Source organism: Trachypithecus francoisi, unplaced genomic scaffold, assembly GCF_009764315.1.
Source record: "Trachypithecus francoisi isolate TF-2019V2 unplaced genomic scaffold, Tfra_2.0 Lachesis_group21, whole genome shotgun sequence".
In the NCBI taxonomy this organism is placed as follows: Eukaryota; Metazoa; Chordata; class Mammalia; order Primates; family Cercopithecidae; genus Trachypithecus; species Trachypithecus francoisi.
The window spans coordinates 50,043,213-50,056,189 of record NW_022681467.1 but is presented as its reverse complement, the minus strand read 5'-3'; the positions used below and the strand labels follow the sequence as shown (position 1 = coordinate 50,056,189).

Below are 12,977 nucleotides of genomic sequence, written 5' to 3'. Positions count from 1 at the left end.
TTTCACTTTAGATATTGTAATTATTTTACTTCTAATTTCTAGAATATCCATTTGTATAGTTTATTTTCTGTACTAAGTTTTCTCATATGTTCACTCATTATGTTTATCCTTTTTTAAAAAATATTGAGTGTATTAAAAATAGTTTTTTTAAAATTGTTATCTACAAATTCCAAAATCTGGACCATCTTGGAGTATATTTCAATTGCCCACTTTTACTGTAGATAAAGTATTGATAAACTTTTTTTGTAGAGGATTAGATAGTAAATATTTTCAGTTTTGTGGGCTTACAGGCTCTGTCACAACTACTCAACTCTGCCACTATAGCATAAAAATAGCCATAGATGAAAAATGGCCAAAGTTTTATTGGTTACTAAGCTTTAATCTTAATTAAATTGTTACAAATTTAATTGTAAACAAATGATCTGTGTTCCAATAAGACATTAGCACTAAAACAGGTGGCAGATAACTTTGGCTATCAGGGACATTTTTTGCTGATCCTTGCTCTAGATTATAGGTGACATTTTTATGTGTCTAGAAATTTTGAATTGTATGCTGGTCATTATGAGATGATACATTGTAGGGAGTCTGGTTTATATAGTCATTCGTTTAAAAAAAAAAGAAAAAAAGGTGTTGATTCTGGTAGGCAGTTAAATTACCAGTTCTTAATCCTATCAGGTTTGACTTTATGCCTTGCTAGAATAGGTATAATTTGAATTTTTCCTTTGCCATAAGCTATATCTCTTGCTTCTAACCTGTGACCTTTAGGGGTCTCAACTGAGTACATGAAGTGATCAGCAAAGTGCTTCCAATCTAGTTGCACGAGCACCCCAATCTCTAACTTCACAGGACTGGCTCTGATACCTAACTTACCCCTTTCCTTCACTACATATTCCCCAGCTTCTAACTTGCTACTACTCTAGCCCAAATACTAAAGCTACCTCAATATCAAATTCCATTCTCTGCCTCTTCAACTCAATAGAACTACTGTCCACTGTTTGGAACAGTCCATGGTCCATTATCAAGAACGTGCTCCCAGAAACAAAGCCAAGATGAATGTGTGCTCATCTAATTTGTTTCTCTTCTTTCAATCCTATATAAGTAGAGTGTATTCATTCTACTTATTTTTACAAAGTTACCTGTAAAATGTGTTCTTCAGGAGGTATTCTAGAAGAAGACATTGTTATCCTAGGAGATGACAGCTCTAAGGGCAAGTTATTGCCCTTAAAGACCTTCTAGTGGGACAAGATGTGGAAGCTGAAGACAGTAATGTTGATGATCTTGACCCTGTGTAGTCCTAGTCTAATGTGTGTGTTTGTGTCTTAGGTTTTAATAGAAAAGTTTAAAAATAAAAAAATATATTTTTTTCTATTTTTAAAATAGAAAAGTTTAAAAATAAAAAATATATAATTTTAAAAATAGAAAAAAGCTTATAAAATAAGGATATAAAAAAGATATACTTTTGTACAGCTGTACAATATGCTAGTGTTTTAAGCTAAGTGTTATTACAAAAATCAAAAAGTTACAAATTTAAAAAGTTTATACAGTAAAAAGTTACAGTAAGCTAAGGTTAATTGTTTTGCATATTAGTATAGCCTAAGTATACAGAGTTTATAAAGTCTATAGTTGTGCGTAGTAATGTCCTAGGCCCTCACATGTACTCACCACTCACCCACTGACTCACAAGAGCAACTTCCAGCCCTGCAAGCACCATTCATGAGTGCCTTGCACAGGTGTACCATTTTTTATCAGTTTGGCCATATTTGACTGTACTTTTTCTATGTTAAGATACACAAACACTTACCATTGTCTTACAATTGCCTACAATATTCAGTACAATAACATACTGTGAAGGTTTGTAATCTAGGGGTAATAAGCTACACCATAAAGCCTAAGTGTGCATAGCCTATGCCATCTAGGCTGCTGTAAGTGCACTCTATGATGCTCTCACAATGTTGAAACTGCCTAACAGTGCATTTCTCAGAATGAATCCCTGTTGTTAAGCTGAGCATGACTGTCTCACCATATCGTAAGCTCCATGACCTGGTGACCCTATCAGTCTCTTGTGGGTCAGTTTTCTAGTTTCTGCAAATCTCAGGAATGTCCATTCTATGTGGACATTGTCTCTTATTTCCTGGCCAATTTGTGCTTGAGAGAGAATTGTTCCTTAGTCACATCACCAAAAAGAATGAGCAAGGCAGTGATTAACAACTGTCATAGCTCCAGGATGGTCCCAAGCTGGTTCAATTTCACATTTGTCCCTCCATGCAGGCAGTCCTGGGGTGGCGGCTTTACCATCATTGTCTCCCTAGGTTTGCAGAGATCCAACCCTAAATTCTTTGCTCGAGGGTATTGGGTATCCTGAGGTACCCACATGAGGTAATCAAATCAGACCAACCAAAGTATTGAAGCAGAAATTTTTGTCCTCCCCGAAAGTAGTCAATGAGCAAAGTGTTTGCATGTGTAAAAGGGAAGACCCACCAGAATTAGTGGGTCCATGAGAGCAGGCATAAGATTTTCCTTCAATAACCTTCAGGGTATGACTTAGCTCTGCATGATAACCAATATGATCCTTTGCTATATTTGCCCACTTGGATCCATGCACCCAGGTGGTAAAGCCTCATTTGCCCTTCTGAACAGATTCCTTACTCTCTAAGCTCTTCCTTTTAAAATTACCCTAATTTTCTTGCCAGCTCTCTCTGATTTGGAGAAATTATTTGCCTGCATCCACCCCTCTTTCTCGCTTTAGAAATATTCTACATCTTCTTTCTCCAAAATAACTGCTGAAGCTTTCAGGATCAATCAGAGTCCTCCAAATCAGAACTCATTTCAAGATTTTGTTCTATAGTTTACTTCAGATACAAGGAAATGTAATCAGTAATTTCTTCTATCTACTAAAGGGTGCTATGGAACCAACCCACTGGTTCTTCTCCATCCACATTCTTTGCCTAGAGGAAATGATTTTACTGGGTTAAAGGGTCTTCCAAAAGAGGATAGTTTCAAAAAAGATGTTGAATTTTAGTCTGGAAAAATATTCACCAATTATAATAGCAAAATTGAGTTTTCTCCACCTTCAAATTTAAATGAGAGCCTTAGGAAATATAATAACACTCCACTTCAAACTTGATCATAAACAAATGATTCTTATTCTAAAAAGACCTCCTCCTCATCCATATAATCCCCAAACTCCCCTCCCACAACACAGAGACAAACATTCACAACATCTGCCACGAGAGAAAGAATAGCTTATAGATATATGATCATAAAGAATAATGCATTGATGAAAAATATGATTTCTATAGCACCTGTCCAACCTTCTCAGGTCTTGGCAATAGAAATAAATGGTAACAAATTGTTCTTTGGTGCTGAAATCATAAACAGGCTAGAAGATTGGCTTGCTCTCCGTCTGCTCCTTAGGACATGTCTAACATTAAACCCTTCATATACTAGGAGTCTGATATCAAAAAATATATTAAAAAGCAAAAAAATAAAGAAGCGCAAGTAAAATAAAACAAATCCTTCATATAGCCCTGAAGCTGAGTTCCAACACTTCTTCTCTCATAACTGTCTTCTGATGGCCTGAGATTTTTAGGGCAAAGAAATTGTCCTGTATATAAAATAACAATGAACCAGAGTCATAACCTGACTGTCTTTCTTATTCCTTACATTACATTCTTCATTCTCACATTCTCTTGCACCCCATAGTCAGCCTACAAAGAAATTATCTTGGCTGCACTTTCAAGAAATGTTCAGAATCTATCCACAGCTTTCATGGGTATTGCTACTGTCTTGGTCTAAAGCACCATCATATTTTGCTCGGATCCTGGATTATTGTAATACATTTCTAAATGGCCTTCCCATTTCTACTCTTAAACTTCTACAACCCATTCTCTGAACAACAGGTATTTTAAACCTAAGACAGATCATATCATTTCTCTGCTGAAACTCCGGCAATTGCTTTCTGTGTTACTCAGAATGGAACAAAGTCCCCCATTGCCTATGTGGGTTTAGGTGATCCTACCTTGGCTGGTTCACTGAGTTGATCTTCTACTACGCTCTTTCACTGCACCCTCTCCAACTGCACCCATCCTTCACAGCCTGCTTGCCCTCCTTGCTCACGCTCCCTTGGCATGCATTTAAGTCTCCGTTCCAGGACAACCCTCCTAGAAGAGCAGAAGTAGCAGGAGATTTGGAGTCAGGGGTAACTTGTTTTTAAAACTGCTTCCATATTTTACTTGACCTTAAACAAAATATTTTCAGCCTCTGAATAAATCTTCCATATGCTAAAAACAGAGATAAGCATCTAGCTCACCAGGTTGCTGTGAAGACTAAACACAATAGTGAACATAGCACCTGTCACAAAACAGGAACCAGATAAGGTTCGATTTCAGTCTCCTTTTCAATGTCATTGATGATTGCAATATTTCAAAAGATGGTATTTGTTTAAAATTCAATTAATTTATTTGATAAAATCTTGATCAAAGTCATATCCTTCTAATGCAGAACTTCTCCTAACAGTACTTGACTGCTAAAATACAGGAAGCAGCAGTGTACTTGAGTTTAATTTAAAATATTTTTCTTAGAAAGGGGAGTTGCTATTTATACTGCCTTCTATCCTTCCTTTCTTCTTTCCTTTCTTCTCTCCCTTCCTCCTCACTTCTCTTCTTACTCCCTTTCTCTCTTTTTTTCCTTTTGTCTTCCCTTATTTTCTTCAATTTTTATAACTTGCCAGGCTTCGATTTTGCTGATTAGGTTTTATTCTCTTTAATCTGATAATTTAGTAAAAAGAAATATAAGCACTGCTAAGACCTTCTTGTTGTTACGTTACAAGGATGAACTGAATTTTCTGTTTCTTCTTATTATTATTTAAATATATGTTTTTCCCCAGAAGCTAGTTGAGGAAATTAAGCCATCTGCTATTTGGGGGAAAAAAATCATTGAAAATAACTTTCGACAGTTGGCAGTGAAGTCATCCTTATGATTACACATTTTCATGCTTCTCTTACTAATATTTCTGATAACATACAGAAATATTCATTGAATCAAAATCTGTAATTATTACTTTTAAAATATAAGTATGACTCAAATCTAAACAAGCGTCAAGTTGTTGAGTAATTTCTGCCTCCTGTGCCCACATTCTGAATTTGAGCTAATTGGATGGTATGAGGCATGATTGTCCCAGAGAAGAAGATACAAAATCAAAATAATTGAAGACATAATGGGTGGTCTAAAATAACTAAATCAGGAGGTTCGCATATCAAACTACTTCCAGACTCATAAAGGAATGATTGCATAAAACAGGGCTTTGGGATTAAACAAATCTAATTGCTACAGTTATATTGTATGCATTTGCAAACAAAAATAAAAATTATACCCTTAGTTTCACACTTGAAAAATTATCTGATACATAGTTTGGCAATATATTCTCAAAGCTGCAAAAAGGCACATATCCTTTCAATTTTACTTTACACAATAGGTCTAAGAAGATGGAATATTTTCCTACATGTCCAGCCCTATTTAATAAATATAGCAGGGAACAAGATAGGCAAGGTCCCTCCATATTTAATTCTTATGAGAATCTAACATTTAAGTCATTTTTCTAAGAAAAACTTTATAACAGAGTCTAAAATCATAATAGGAGACAGATAAACTAATATACTCCCATAAAAGGAAATACTATGACATTAAAAACTACATTGCAGAAGAGTATTAAATGACATAGAAGAGATTAAAATAGCTTCAGTGAAAGAAATAAGCTACAAAAGAATATGGCTTATACAATCTAATCCCATTTTCATTTTTAAAATCTATGTTATGGATAGCCTCCTAAAGAGGCTATAAAAAATTACCACAAACTGAGTAGCTTCAAACAACAGAAATGTATTCTCCCAAAGCTCCGGAGGCTAGAGATGAAGTCAGTGCAGTGGCAGATGTGGCTGCTTCTGGAGCTCTGAGGGAAAATCTGTTGCATCCCTTTGTCCTAGCTTCTGGTGGTTGCCAGCAGTTCTTGGCAATCCTCGTGTGATAGATGCACCACTCCAATCTCTGCTTCCACTTTCACACAGTGTCCTTCACTCTGTTTCTTTCTGTGTGTCCTCTCCTCCTCTCAGGACATCAATCATCAGATTAGAACTGACCTTAATCAAATAGGACCCCATCTTGATGAACTACATTTACAAAGATTCTATTTCTAAATAAGGTCAAAGTCTGAGGTTCCTGATAGACATGAATTTTAGGGGTGCAAACTATCTAACTGTACAGCATAATGGATAAATGCTCGTATTAGTCCATTTTCACACTGCTATAAAGAAACACCTGAGACTGGGTAATTTATAAAGGAAAGAGGTTTAATTGACTCACAGTTCTGCATGTCTAGGGAGGCCTCAGGAAACTTACAATCATGGCAGAAGATGAAGAAGTAAGTACCTTCTTCGTAAGGTGACAGGAGAGACAGAGAGCGCTGGGGAAACTGCCACTTTTAACCCCATCAGATCTTGTGAGAACTCTCTCACTATCACAACAATAGCATGGGGGAAACCAGCCCCATGATCCAATCACTTCCTACCAGGTCGCTCCCTCGACTTGTGGGGATTATAATTCAAGATGAGATTTGGGTAGGGACACAGAGCCAAACCATATCAATGCTACTATTGCAAAGATTTATGAAAGATGATAGGCAGAGAGAGAGAAAGAATCATCAGAAGGTGCTGTGGTCTGAATGTGTCCCCCGGAAATTCACGTCTTAGAAACTTAATCCCCAATGCAACAGTGATTGGAGGTGGGGCCTAGTGGGAAGTGTTTGGGTCATGAGGGCTCTGTCTTCCCCAGTGGATTAATGCTACCACTAAAAGGGCTTGTGAGACTGATTCACTCTTCTCTATTCTCCTGCCATGTGAGAACCCAGCAGTCACTCTCCCTTGCCCTTCTGCCTCCTGAATGTGAGGGTGCAGTTAAAAGGCCCCTGCCAAATGCTAGCAGCTTGATCTTAGACTTCCCAGCCACCAGAACTGTGAGAAATAAATTTCTATTCCTTAGAAGTTACCCAGTTTATGGTATTCTAACAACACAAAATGAACTAAGCCAGAAATATACAGTCTAAAATGTTAAATTTGATTACTTTGTGAAGGTGAAATTGCAAATAAGTTTTATCTCCTCTCTTTGCTTTTCTACATTTCCTAATTTTTAAAACAATAAACATATATTCATTTGCAATAAGGACAATGGTATTTCAGAAATTATTCTCATGATAATAATAAAAGATGGAAGGTCAGAGTTACTTTAAATAACTCGTGTTTTATTTATAAAGAAAATTTTGAATTACTGCTATGAAGAGAAAATAAGTATCCTTTGTCATCAGTAGAAGGTTTTTTAAAAATTAAACTTAGACACTCCACCTAAAAATCACTTTACGAACCATCAGTGGTACAGATACTAACATAATATGCAGGAACTATTATTACTCCATGTTACAGATGAGAAAACTGGGCATAGAAAGGCATAATAATATCCCCAAAGTCATGTATATATAAAGAAGATAATATTAAAAGTGAGAAGTAACTTCAAACCCAAGTACTGAATCACTACATAATCAAAGCAGTCTTTTAAGAAAACCAACTGAACAGCAAAACAAACTTGATGGAAAAAAGCAAAATAGGAAGTGGAGATAAAATGACTTGAGATGGGATGGTAGAATGAAAATAAAAAGAAAGCTAGTCTAGAAATCTTGGTGTTATAGAGTAAACTGTGTTCCTTCAAAATTATCATGTTAAAGCTCTTATCCCTAGTACCACAGAATGTAATTGTATTTGGAGATAAGGTCTTTAAAGAGTTCATTACGTTAAAATGAGGCTGTCAGGATGAATCCTAATCCAATAGAACTGGTATCCTTATAAGAAAAGGAGATAAGGATATTGACGCAAATAGAAGGGAGATCATGTGACAACACAGAGGCAAGACAGCCATCCAAAAGCCAAGAAGAGAAGCCTCAGAAGAAAGCAACCCTCACAACCAATGAGACACATTGATCTCAGACTTCCAGCCTCCAGATCTGTGAGAAAATTAATCTGCTGATTACACTACCCAGTTGGTCATTCTTTCTTACTGCGATCCTAGGAAAGAAATATTCCAGAGGTACAAGTCATTCTGATGAAACATCTTGACTTAGAAATTCATTTGCCAACCAGGCGCAGTGGCTCACACCTGTAATCCCAGTACTTTGGGAGGCCGAAGCAGGTGGATCACCTGAGGTCAGGAGTCTGAGACCAACCTGAACAACATGGTGAAATCCCGTATCTACTAAAAATACAAAAAAAAAATTAGCTGGGCGTGGTGGCGGGCGCCTGTAATCCCAGCTACTCAGGAGGCTGAGGCAGGAGAATCGCTTGAACCTGGGATGCAGAGGTTGCAGTGAGCCAAGATCGTGCCATTATACCCCAGCCTGGGCAACAAGAGCAAAACTCAGTAGGGAAGGGGAGGGGAGGAGCATTTGCCAGGCAGGGATTGAAGCAGAGGTGGAAAAGATGAAGGTGTCCAACAGAACCGTGAACTGTAAGGACTTCTACTAGCAGAAAGGACCTTCTACTGAAAAATAGGAGAGATGAGCTATTTTAGAAATGCCAGCTGTTTTTCTTTATTATTATCCCTGATTTCTAATGTCTGTTGGGCCAGAAATTATTTCCATGGCACATGTAAAATTCAGTAATCTATAGAAGATTCTTTCATTTTATAACTGTCATTATTATCAAGTTGGGAGTGAATTTTCTACCTTCCAGAAGTTCTGAAATAATAGTATGTGTTAGTCTTCTGACATTCACAAAATTCTCTTGCAAGTTTCTATTTTAAGTATTAAAAAATTTGAATCATTCAGAAAATACTTTTGCAACCATATACATACCACCAAAATTTAATATTTTATATTTTCTTTGGATTTTATTTATTTATTTATTTATTTATTTACTTTGAGACAGAGCCTCGCTCTATCACCGAGGCTGGAGTGCAATGACCCGGTCTCGGCTCACCGCAACCTCCGCCACCCAGGTTCAATTGATTCTTCCGCCTCAGCCTCCTGAGTAGCTGGAACTACAGGCGCCCACCACCAGGCCCGGCTAATTTTTATATTTTAGTAGAGACGGTATTTAGTATTTTGTATTTTACTAAATTTTGTATTTAGTAAAGACCATGTTGGCCAGGCTAGTCTTGAACTCCTGACCTCAAGTGATCTGCCCACCTCAGCCTCCCAAAGTGCTGGATTACAAGCGTGAGTCTCCGTGCCCGGCCTGGATCTTTTCTTTTTAAATAAAATAATAAATTACAAATAAGACTTAAGTATTACTTCTCATATGTTTTTCTTCCTCCTTTACTGAGATGACTATTACACATATTTCTAGACTTTGAAATATATATATATGTGTGTGTGTGAGGGTGTGTACATATAATCTTAAGCAATGTATAATATAATTTCTGATTCTTTAAAAATGTAGACAAATGGGGTCTTTTGCTCAACATTATGTTGTTGCATTTTATCCTAGTTATAAACGTATAATTTATGTAGATCTGCTAAAGCATGATCCATTGCATGAATAAATGAGTTTACTTCTCATTTCCCCTGTCGATGGAAAATTAGGTCGTTTTGCTTTTTTAGCTATGACAAACAGCTGCAGTTTCTGTCTCTGCATTTGTCTCCGTGTACACATGCAAAAGCAGAAGTCTTTTTTTTTTTTTTTTTTTTTTTTTTTTTGAGGCGGAGTCTCGCTCTGTCGCCCGGACTGGAGTGCAGTGGCCAGATCTCAGCTCACTGCAAGCTCCGCCTCCCGGGTTTACGCCATTCTCCTGCCTCAGCCTCCCGAGGAGCTGGGACTACAGGCGCCCGCCACCTCGCCCGGCTAGTTTTTGTATTTTTAGTAGAGACGGGGTTTCACCGTGTTAGCCAGGATGGTCTCGATCTCCTGACCTCGTGATCCGCCCGTCTCGGCCTCCCAAAGTGCTGGGATTACAGGCTTGAGCCACCGCGCCCGGCCAGAAGTCTGTTTTTAACTTTCCCCAACTCAGTTCACAAACTCTGACCTTAAGTAAGAGTACCTCAGCCTTCACCATTCCAAATTCCCCCAGAAACAGCACTGGCCCGATTACGAATTTGCTAATCTACTAAATAGAGACAATTAAGTCCACTTTTATTTGTAGCTTCAGCCCAGATTTGAAGCCAAGTCTCCAGATGTTGGGTGGCATGCACCATTTAGTAGAAAATAGTATTAAAAGGACTGTACTGAGTCCTTGGGTAAATAGGTTGATAATATGAGAAGGCAGTTATACATTCCATTAATCATTACATTGCTTGAGGGAGAAAATATAAAACTTTGCTTTGTTACCTGTTCTCAAAGGGAATCGTGAATCCCAACTCCATTAACGACAGAAAACATTGCAAGGAAAGAATCTTGGTTGTGAGAATTTCCATCAAACTCACCTAAGCTGTGATCACCTTTCTTTAAAGAAGCTGTTTCATGGGGTTGAGTCAATGTCTTCATATTGAAGTATCATCATAACGTTTCAAGTTTCTTATGTTCGTGTTTACACCTAGGGCTTTCACTTTTGAAAGAAGGCAGTGCCATGAAAGCTGTTTTCTCCCCACCTCAAGAAAAGTGGCATTATTACAATTACACGGTTGATTTAGCCAAGTATTCATTCAAGCGTATATTGAGCATTTGTTATAATAATAGCTGTTTATTATTTGATTGAGTGCTTATCATATGCTAAATGCAATGATGCTCACTTTATATACATTATCTTATTGAATATTCAAAACCATCTAACAAGGTAGAAATCATTATTCTCATTTTAGAGAAGACATTGAAGTGCAGGAAGCTTCAACAGTTCACCCAAGTTCACACAGCAGAACTAGACTGCTAACCTGGTCGGTATGACTCTGGACCCCATTTGCCTTTACATCTTCTTTGGGGCTACTCTTTAAGTTCTGGAGATACAAAGGTGTATCAGGCACAGATCCTAAACTTGTTAGGCTCACGATCAAGTGTCATGGAAGGAGATGACCTCATGAGGAAAAGGGGCCAGGTCTGCCTGGTTTCCCACCACATCTGCAACATTTTTGCATGACACTGAATGTAATAAGTGTTCATGAAGGAATGAATAAAGGAACAAATCAGTGAATTCATGGCAGCATGATAAAGACTTTCGTAAGTGGTAAAATGCAAGTCAGTGTTTGCAAAACAAAGTGGTGTGTCCAGGAAAAGCATTCGTGGCAGAGAAGTGGCCTGTGAAGAGGGAGGGATGCAGGATGATGTGGCATGGCAGGAAGCAACGAGGGGGAAATCAGGCTGATGGCAGCAAACTAAAAAAAATGGCAGAAAATACGGCTGGAGACAGAATTGAGAAGGATTCCTTGAGTCCTGGTAAGAAATTTGGAGTTGATCATATAGAAGATGTTCTTAATCTGCAGTGGCAAAAATTACTGGGGATGTCTGTCTTTCTTGCCTGCTCAGCATCTATTTCCTCTTCTGATGTTGACATCCGATTTTCAACCACAATCCAGCTTTCCCACACTCACCCAAGGTGCTGCAGACAGGGACAGTACACCACTGCTCACCTCAGAAGTAGACCTAGGACCCACGCCTGGTCCACCAGCACATCCCATTCTCCTGACCTTGGTCATTCATTGAGGAATGAGTGGATGACCCAAGCAAGCATCTCAGAGGCAATCTGAGGAATTCTTTCTGAACTACCAAGAGAGGGAAGTTCTCTTATCTCTCCTTCCTACAGAGTTTTGGAGCTCAGAAAACATAAACCTGGAGCTGTCACTAAAAAGATGACCTTGCTGAGAATGAAAACAAAGCAGATAGAGAAACATAAGTCTTAATTATATCCTCTGAGCTCTGGATCTGACCATACCTGAAACTAGAGCTACCCCATTGACAATGCAAATATACAATCGAATAAACTTTCTTTTTTTTTTTAATTTTGAAAATTAAATATTTTTATTTTGAAGTCTGACATTAATTTTGCTCTGGAATTTTTTTTTTATTATACTTTAAGTTCTAGGGTACATGTGCATAACATGCAGGTTTGTTACATATGTATACTTGTGCCATGTTGGTGTGCTGCACCCATCAACTCGTCAGCACCCATCAATTCATCATTTATATCATGTATAACTCCCAATGCAATCCCTCCCCCCTCCCCCACCCTGTGATAGGCCCCAGTGTGTGATGTTCCCCTTCCCGAGTCCAAGTGATCTCATTGTTCAATTCCCACCTATGAGTGAGAACATGCGGTGTTTGGTTTTCAGTTCTTGTGACAGTTGGCTAAGAATGATGGTTTCCAGCTGCATCCATGTCCCTACAAAGGATGGAAACTCATCCTTTTTTATGGCTGCATAGTATTCCATGGTGTATATGTGCCACATTTTCTTAATCCAGTCTGTCACAGATGGACATTTGGGTTGATTCCAAGTCTTTGCTATTGTGAATAGTGCCGCAATAAACATACGTGTGAATGTGTCTTTGTAGTAGAATAATTTATAATCCTTTGGGTATATACCCAGTAGTGGGATGGCTGGGTCATATGGTACATCTAGTTCTAGATCCTTGAGGAATTGCCATACTGTTTTCCATAATGGTTGAACTAGTTTACAATCCCACCAACAGTGTAAAAGCGTTCCTATTTCTCCACATCCTCTCCAACACCTGTTGTTTCCTGACTTTTTAATGATTGCCGTTCTAACTGGTGTGAGATGGTATCTCATTGTGGTTTTGATTTACGTTTCTCTGATGGCGAGTGATGATGAGCATTTTTTCATGTGTCTGTTGGCTGTATGAATGTCTTCTTTTGAGAAATGAATAAACTTTCTTTTGAGAAACTTGGAGTCAACATAGCATAGCAGTTCGATGTACAACCTTGGGAGTCAGACTGGTTGACTTCAATTCTCACCCTCTGGCATTACTAGCGGTGAGATCTTGGAATGAGACGACACA

General features: G+C 38.1%; 1 long non-coding RNA gene across 1 annotated transcript in view; it reads right to left on the bottom strand.

Annotated features, from left to right (window-relative positions):
- The window catches only part of LOC117068951, a 152,562-nt gene extending 142,030 nt beyond the window's left edge, over window positions 1-10,532 (bottom strand). The window contains exons 1-2 of the long non-coding RNA XR_004431322.1: window positions 10,457-10,532; window positions 4,019-4,160 (exon numbers count right to left, since the gene is read on the bottom strand). This is a non-coding gene — a long non-coding RNA (uncharacterized LOC117068951). The remainder of the gene's footprint in view (window positions 1-4,018; window positions 4,161-10,456) is intronic.
- Between the last annotated feature and the right edge of the window lie 2,445 nt (window positions 10,533-12,977).